The 7,803-nt window shown below is 39.0% G+C and overlaps 1 pseudogene; it reads right to left on the minus strand.

The window, feature by feature from the left end:
- Positions 1-3,876: 3,876 nt before the first annotated feature.
- On the minus strand, positions 3,877-5,979 carry LOC123940585 (annotated as a pseudogene).
- Between the last annotated feature and the right edge of the window lie 1,824 nt (positions 5,980-7,803).

A 7,803-nucleotide genomic window follows, 5' to 3' on the forward strand; every position in this document is an offset into this window, starting at 1 on the left:
AAAGAGATGCATAGGACAGAGTCCAGGAGGGGTTTAAACATACGGCTTCCAGTTGCCCTTTCTCAGTGGAGTGATAAAAAGTGTTAATTTCTCCCAGCTACAATGTGATGATACACATGAAATATTACAACCAAGGAGGCTCACAGAACTTCAGTGTCCAGAGTCTTTATTGGGACTAATCACACACTCCTCATATGCCTGATCTTTAGTCTCCAGTCCACCTAGAGGCCACCATGTGGCCTGAAGGCCCAAGTATAAATTACATTGTTACACCATTTGGTGGTCAAAGTTGCCAGGCAAAAAATGACACTCCTTCAGGCAGGACATTCCAGGGGCCTAGAGATCACCTCTCACTAGCCAAGGGCAAAGGCCAGGTCTCTCTTTGGGTAATGCTAATTCTTCACTACACAGTATTCTATACTGGTTCTTTGAGTACCCAGAGCAGCTAAGCTCCAGGTGCCCAGGGTAGTAACTTCTTGATTATATTCTCTTTATCACCTTCCTTCATTTCTCAACACATGTACATTCTTCACTCCTCTACTAGTGTTTCCTGTGATGATTCTCCTAATAAAGTAAGCACACTTGAATCTTTATCTCATGGTCTTCTTTTGGGAAACCACACAGGGGCAACATGTTAAAAAAAAAGAATACAAAAAGATCAAGAACTGAATTTTGTTCCAAGACAATTATCTGGCCTAGCTTTTGCCTGGGAGACTAATTTTCCCACCTGCTTTCATTCTTTTTTTTTTTTTTTAAGATTTTATTTATTTGACACACAGAGAGAGATCACAAGTAGGCAGGGCAGCAGGCAGAGAGAGATGGGGAAGCAGGCTCCCTGCTGAGCAGAGAGCCCCATCGGAGCTCCATCCCAGGACCCTGAGATCATGACCTAAACACCTGCTTTCATTCTTATTTCGATTATCCTTCTCTTTGTCCTGAGGGTCAATGATCATGCGGTTCCCTGCTAGTACAGACAGTTTACTTCTGTCAGCCATCAAGACTTAGATGAAATCGTAAAGGGGGATATGGTATCCCAACAGAAAAAGAAAGGAAAAAGTCTACCCATCTCAGGTTCCAGGAATTTGTGGGAAGGAGGAGAGGGTAAGAGCAGACCAGATGAGTGAGACAAGCAGGTAACATCACACACACAGCCACATACTGTGTAAGGGAGAAGGGGAGACCTCCAGAGGAGGCCTCTACCCACTCTCTTTTTCATGGTTAGGCTTGTAAATCAATGGTTCTGAAATCTGTGCATCAAAATCAGAACCAACTGGGAAGAAAACTCAGACTGGTGAATCTGTTGCCTCAGAATCCATGTATCTCTCAGTAGCTGCTTGGCTGATTCTAGCATAGCCTGCTGTGGTTTGAAAAGCCATGGATGGATGACCTGTCAACTCCCACCACACCACCTTGCCTCAGCTGATTAAAATTCTGAATTTAAGTGGTATTTGTTGTTACTCTTCACAGTGCGTTCCCTGAAAAGAGCTTCCATTGTAACATTGACGTTGGTCCCATTGAAGGCTCTGGGTTCTACCGTCTTCCTTTGCTTAGGAAAATACTTTTCATTCAAGTAGGAAATGGGTTGCGAACATTTGTAAAGAATTCTGACATCCTCCCACTCTTCCTACCTCTTCCTTCTACCTGCATATTCTCAGGGCTGAAAGGAAGAAGAGGAGCCATTGTGCGTCTAAATGGGCTCCCATTTGTACAGTCACAAAACTGGGCACTTAAGCCTGAGTTTTCACATCAAGCAAATTAGGGGTAATTTTTTGCTTTATAAAAATTATTCTTTGTTGTACAAAAGGATTCAATGCAGGTTTTCTTTTAATATCCAATTTCTTTAGTGCATTTCAAATATAATTCAGTTTCCAACAATTCAGTTGACTTTTTTTTTTAATACATCGATTGTGTAAAACCAGGTATGCCTCAGTTCCTTGTTATTGGTTTTTATGTCTTTGAAGTTTGAGAATGAAATTCTATAAATTCATAGTAGACATTGGAAGATCTGGTTATGGTTTCTAGAAATGGAATTTCCCAATGAGTTGTTCAGGTGGAAAAAAACCTAAGAAAAAAACAAATCACAAACTACCCTGAGACCCTATAATCTATACTCATTCTCTACTTTTGATAATGTCAGGTTTTTTAAGCTGATACCATCATTAAAACTTTGCAAGACAATAGCTATATAACTGGTATTCCAACCTGAATTTCTGGAATCATCATGTCAAACAGAAACTCACTTTGTTTTGTTTTTTACAGTTGCATCTAGATTTTTCGCTTAAGATTTTATTATTTATTTATTTGTCAATGAGAGAGAGAGAGAGAGAGAGCACAAGCAGGCAGAGTGTCAGTCAGTCCCTGTTGAGCAAAGAGTCCGATGTGGGACTCAGTCCCAGGACTCTGGGATCATGACCTGAGCTGAAGACAGACGCTTAACCAACTAAGCTACCCAAGCATCCTGCATCTAGATATTGTTTAAAAATTTAGTTTATTGAAGCATAATTGACATACAATGCTACAGTGGTTTTTGGTGGACAATATAGTCATTCATCAACTATAGACTATGCAGAGCTCACCACCACTGTAGCTAGCACCTGTCACCGTACGAGGCTATTAGAATATCACTGACTGTATTCCCTGTGCTCTCTTTCAACCCCAGGATGTATTCATTCCATAACTAACGTATTCATTCACTCCCCTTCATCCATTTTGCTCAATCCCACAAACCCCTTCCTTCCAGCAATCACCGGTTTATTCTCCATATTTTTGGGTTTGTTTCTGATTTATTGGTTTATTTGCTCATTTTTTGTTGTTGTTGTTTTTAGATTCCACATGCAAGTGAAACATACAGTATTTGTCTTTCTTTGTCTGATTTATTTCACTTAGCATAATACTCTCTAGGTCCATCCATGTTGTTGCAAATGGCAAGATTGCATCCTTTTTATGGCTGGGTAACATTCCATTGTGTGTGGAATATTATGTGTGGAATATAACATGGAATATTGCCATATTTTCTTTTAAAAAAAAGATTTTATTTTTTTTTTTTGAGAGAGAGAGAGAGCATGAGCAGGAAAGGAGCAAAGGGAGAGGGAGAAGCAGACTCCCCTCTGAGCAGGGAGTCTGACGTGGGCCTCCATCCCAGGACCCTGGAATCATGACCTGAGCTGAAGACAGATGTTTAACCAACTGAGACACCCAGGCTCTCTTGTCATATCTTCTTTACCCATTCACTTATTGACAGACACTTCTGTTGTTTCCAGATCTTGGTTATTGTAAATAATGCTCCAATAAACATGGGGGGTGCATGCATCTTTTTGAATTAGTGTTTTTGTTTTTGTTTGGGTAAATACCCAGTAGTGGAATTATTGTGTTGTATGGTACTTCTTTATTTATTTCTTTTTTAAATTTTAAATAAATTTTGTTACACAAAGTTCATCACATACTTGGATATTTCTCTACATCCTCCCTCCCCCCAACTTTGTACACAATTCTTGCTCTCCACAGAATGGCTGCTTCTGAGCTCCTCTTCTGGTGATGGCAAGCACTAAAATTCTGATTTTTAACAGTACAGTAGTAAAAATGCCTCAGTGATTTAAGTTGAAAGCAGTACATTGTCCTTGTACTCAGTTATCAGGAACATATAAGTATCTTTTTATTCAAAAGTACAGAATAAATTATCCGCAGGCATGGACAATGACAGCAGTAAACTACTATATGTTGTCAACTGTAACTGATGGTTACAGTGATTTTCTTAAACATCAGCCAGCCTTTTCTCAGTCATTTTTTTCAACAGGCTTCTCTGAAATTATTGTTGAGGAGCTCTGCTTGAGCTTCCTCTCATAGTTCATTAGTAACGGTTCAGCACTATTCTAGGAATTAGAACATGCCACTGCCAATAATACCTTCCATTCCACCCATTCTGCCCATTCCAGAGTCCTTCTCTTCTTTGGAAATTCAAGACAACTTCTGCTTTAGTTAATAGAGAGGCCACTCCAGCAGCATCGAAGAAAGCAGTTCTTACGACCTCAGTTGGATCAATGATTCCTTTTTCCATTATATTCATGAAATCTTCAAGCATAACATTATAACCAACTTCTGAGGAAGTTCACATAATTTTCTCAACTATGTGATCCTTCAACAGTCTACATTCTTAGCAATTGTCACTGCAGGAATTTTCAGTGTTCATCTAATAATTTCTATACCAAGTTTTTGATCTCCACTAGCTGACGTTATTGAGTCCAAGGCTGGAATGCACACTGAAGCAGGGAACAACTGCTTCCCAGAACAATGCCTTTCTTCAGTAGCAGCTCATGTGACATTAAGGGCATCTGTGACCCTCTTTCTTTTCATTCACATCAATACCACTTGTCCCACCAACTTTGAGCTCAGCTACTCCATCTGAGAGTTTGCCAGATGTTCATTCAGTTTTTCCTTTCCTTTTCTTTTTTTTTTTTAATATTTTATTTATTTGACAGAGAGAAATCACAACTAGGCAGAGAGGCAGGCAGAGAGAGAGGAGGAAGCAGGCTCCCCGTGGAGCAGAGAACCCGATGCGGGGCTAGATCCCAGGACCCTGGGATTATGACCTGAGCCGAAGGCAGAGGCTTTAACCCACTGAGCCACCCAGGCACCCCAGTTTTTCCTTTTCATATTCACTAGTTATGACATCTAACTGCTCGATGATTTCTTGAATCCGTTTTTCTTTTTTTTTTAAAGATTTTATTTATTTATTTGACAGAGAGAGATCACAAGTAGGCAGAGAGGCAGGCAGAGAGTGAGAGGGAAGCAGGTTCCCTGCTGAGCAGAGAGCCCGATGCGGGACTCGATCCCAGGACCCTGGGATCCTCATGACCTGAGCCGAAGGCAGCGGCTTAACCCACTGAGCCACCCAGGCACCCCTTGAATCCGTTTTTCAATTTGAGCCTTGTCATCTTTTCAAGAGCATGGCATCATCTCTGGTCACAAAGTCCTCTCCGAATTTTCCCAAGTCACGAAGCTGAACATCTGTAAGATTAGTCAATCCTTCTCTACACACTGCACCAGCAGTAGCAGTAGCCATGTCTTTAAGCTGGTTCTTTCTATTGTTGCCAGAACCTGGAGCTGTGACTGCTATAATCTGAAGACCTATTTTTAGCCAATAGGCTAAATACAAAGCCAGTGTCCTTGGAGCTTCATCAACATCTTTAGCAGTTTTGACTAAAGTCTTACACTGAGCATAGGTAATTTCAAGAGCAGGTAAAATGGATAGGACACTAGAAATTTTCTTTTCACTCAGGGGAACATAGGTATCTTGGAATTCACATTTCTGACCTTTTGATGTATTAATAAAGTATAGAGAAATATAACCTCAATCAAACATCATATCTTTAATAATTTCTAATTCATCATTTAGTGTTTTTCTATCCTTTACTGTGATGATGCCTTCTCTTCCAGCCATTTTCATTGCTTCAGAAATGATGTTGCCAATTTCTTTGTCTCCATTTTCATAAATCATAGCAACCTGAGTAATTTCTTCAGGACTGTCACAGCTTCAGACGACTTCTTGGGTTCAACAATTGCAGCATCAACAGCTACCATTTCCACAGGACCGCTCCTTTGTTAGTCTTCTCGAAGCCTTCCTTGGCAAGAGAGCATGCTACAGTGGCAGCGGTGGCGCCGTCCCCAGCCTCTGCATTTGTGTTACTGGCAAAATCTTGAACCAGTTTAGCACCAGTATTTGTATATTTATCTTTTAGATCAGTGAACTTAACTTAAAAATGGTCACACCATCTTTTGTTACTTTGGGACTTTCCCAATTCTGTTGAATAATCGCTTTTCTTCCCTCTGGTCCCATAGTAAAGGCTATAGCAGGCTAAGAGGCTAAAAGGTCTGCACTTGGATGCATCAAAGCTCAGATTTTGGCAAGAGCCCAAGTAGATAAGGAACCAGTGCCCTGGACACTGGCCTAATTTGGCAAAAGACTATGGGTAATCAAAGCATTTCTGTAGGGCAGCAGCAGGGTGTGCTGGTGGTGAGACAGGCAGTTGGAAGTAAGTAAGGCATAGAATGCATGGTATATATGGCCAGGATTATATGGCATTTCTATTTTTAATTATTTGAGGTACTCCCATACTGCTTTCCATAGTGGCTGAACCAACTTACATTCCCACCAGCAGTGCATGAGGATTCCTCTCTCTCCACATCCTCACCAACACTTGTTACTCCTTTTGGATACTAGTCATTCTGACAGGTGTAAGGTGATACCTCATTCCACTTTTGATTTGCATTTCCTTAATGATTAGTGATGTAGAGCATCTTTTCATATGTCCATTGGCCATCTATATGACTTCTTTGGACAAGTGTCCATTTAGGTCCTTTGTTTATTTTTAGTCAGATTATTTTTGTGTGTGGGTTTTTTATTTTCTTTGATGTTGAGTTAGAAAAGTTCTTTATACATTTTGGATATTAACCCCTTATCAGATATATCACTTGCAAGTGTATTTTCCCACTCTGTAGGTTGCTTTTTTGTTTTTGTGCCATTGATGGTTTTCTTTACTGTGCAGTACCTTTTTATTTTGGCATACTCCCAATAGTTTATTTTTGCCAGACAGAAACTCTTTACCCCCTAAATAGTAATTCCCTATTCCTTCCTCTCCCCAGTCCAAATAACCTCTATTATACTTCCTATCTCTGTAAATTCATCTATTCTAGTTATCTCATATAAATGAAATATATTTTCACTTTTGTATCTGACTTTAAGTGAATATACATTCACTTATGTATATACCACATTGTTTATCCATGATGGACATTTGAGTTTTTCCATCTTTTGACAACTGTGAATAATGTTGATATAAACACTGGTATACAATTATCAAGCAGTTGAGTTCCTGCCTTCAGTTCTTTGGGGTATACACCTAGAAGTGGAACTGATGTACCACGTAGTTAATCTATGTTTAACACAGCCAAGATCGTTTGAATTGTCTTGTAGCCATTAAATTTCCAGGCCCAAATGGTTTCACTAAAGAACCTTACAAAATACTAAATGAAGAATTAACACCCGTTTTGTACAATCTCTACCAGAAAATAGAAGAGAGAGCAATTCTCAATTCATTTTATGAGACTAATACCAAAACCAAACAAAGACAGTACAAAAAAAAAAAAAAAGGAAAAGTTTATGTCACTATCTCTCATGAACTTAGATGCAAAATTATTCAAGAAAATGTTAGCAAACTGGTTTTCAGTATGTATAGGAAGAATTATGCACCATGATCAAGTAGGATTTATTCTACATGTACAAATCTGGTACACATTCAAAAACTAATCCATGATAAATCAATTTATCATATCATATAATCCTATAAATTGGTGCAGAGAAGGCACTTGGCATAATCCAACACCTATTAATTATGAAAACTTTAAGCAAGTTAGGAATAGAGAAGAATTATCTCAACTTGGAAAAAAAAGCATTTGCAAAACCTTACAGCTAATAACATACCTAAAGGTGGAAGACTGAATGCTTTCCCTCTAAAAATGGGAAGAAAACAAGGATTCTGTTCTTACCAAACTTATTCAATAGAGTGCTGGAAGTTCTAGCTACTGAAATAAGACAAGAAAAAAAAAAGGCACACAGATTGGAAAGGGAGAAATAAAACTGACCCTCTTTAAGTAACATGATTGTTTATATAGAAAATTCCTAGACCACAAAAAAAAAAATTGCTGGAACTGATACAGGAATTCAGCAAAGTTGCAGGATATAAAATCAATGCAGAGAAGTCAGTTTTATTTCTAAGCACTAACAATGAAGTCAAAGAAAGAAAACCA

Source organism: Meles meles, chromosome 4 (genome assembly GCF_922984935.1).
Source record: "Meles meles chromosome 4, mMelMel3.1 paternal haplotype, whole genome shotgun sequence".
Lineage (NCBI taxonomy): Eukaryota > Metazoa > Chordata > Mammalia > Carnivora > Mustelidae > Meles > Meles meles.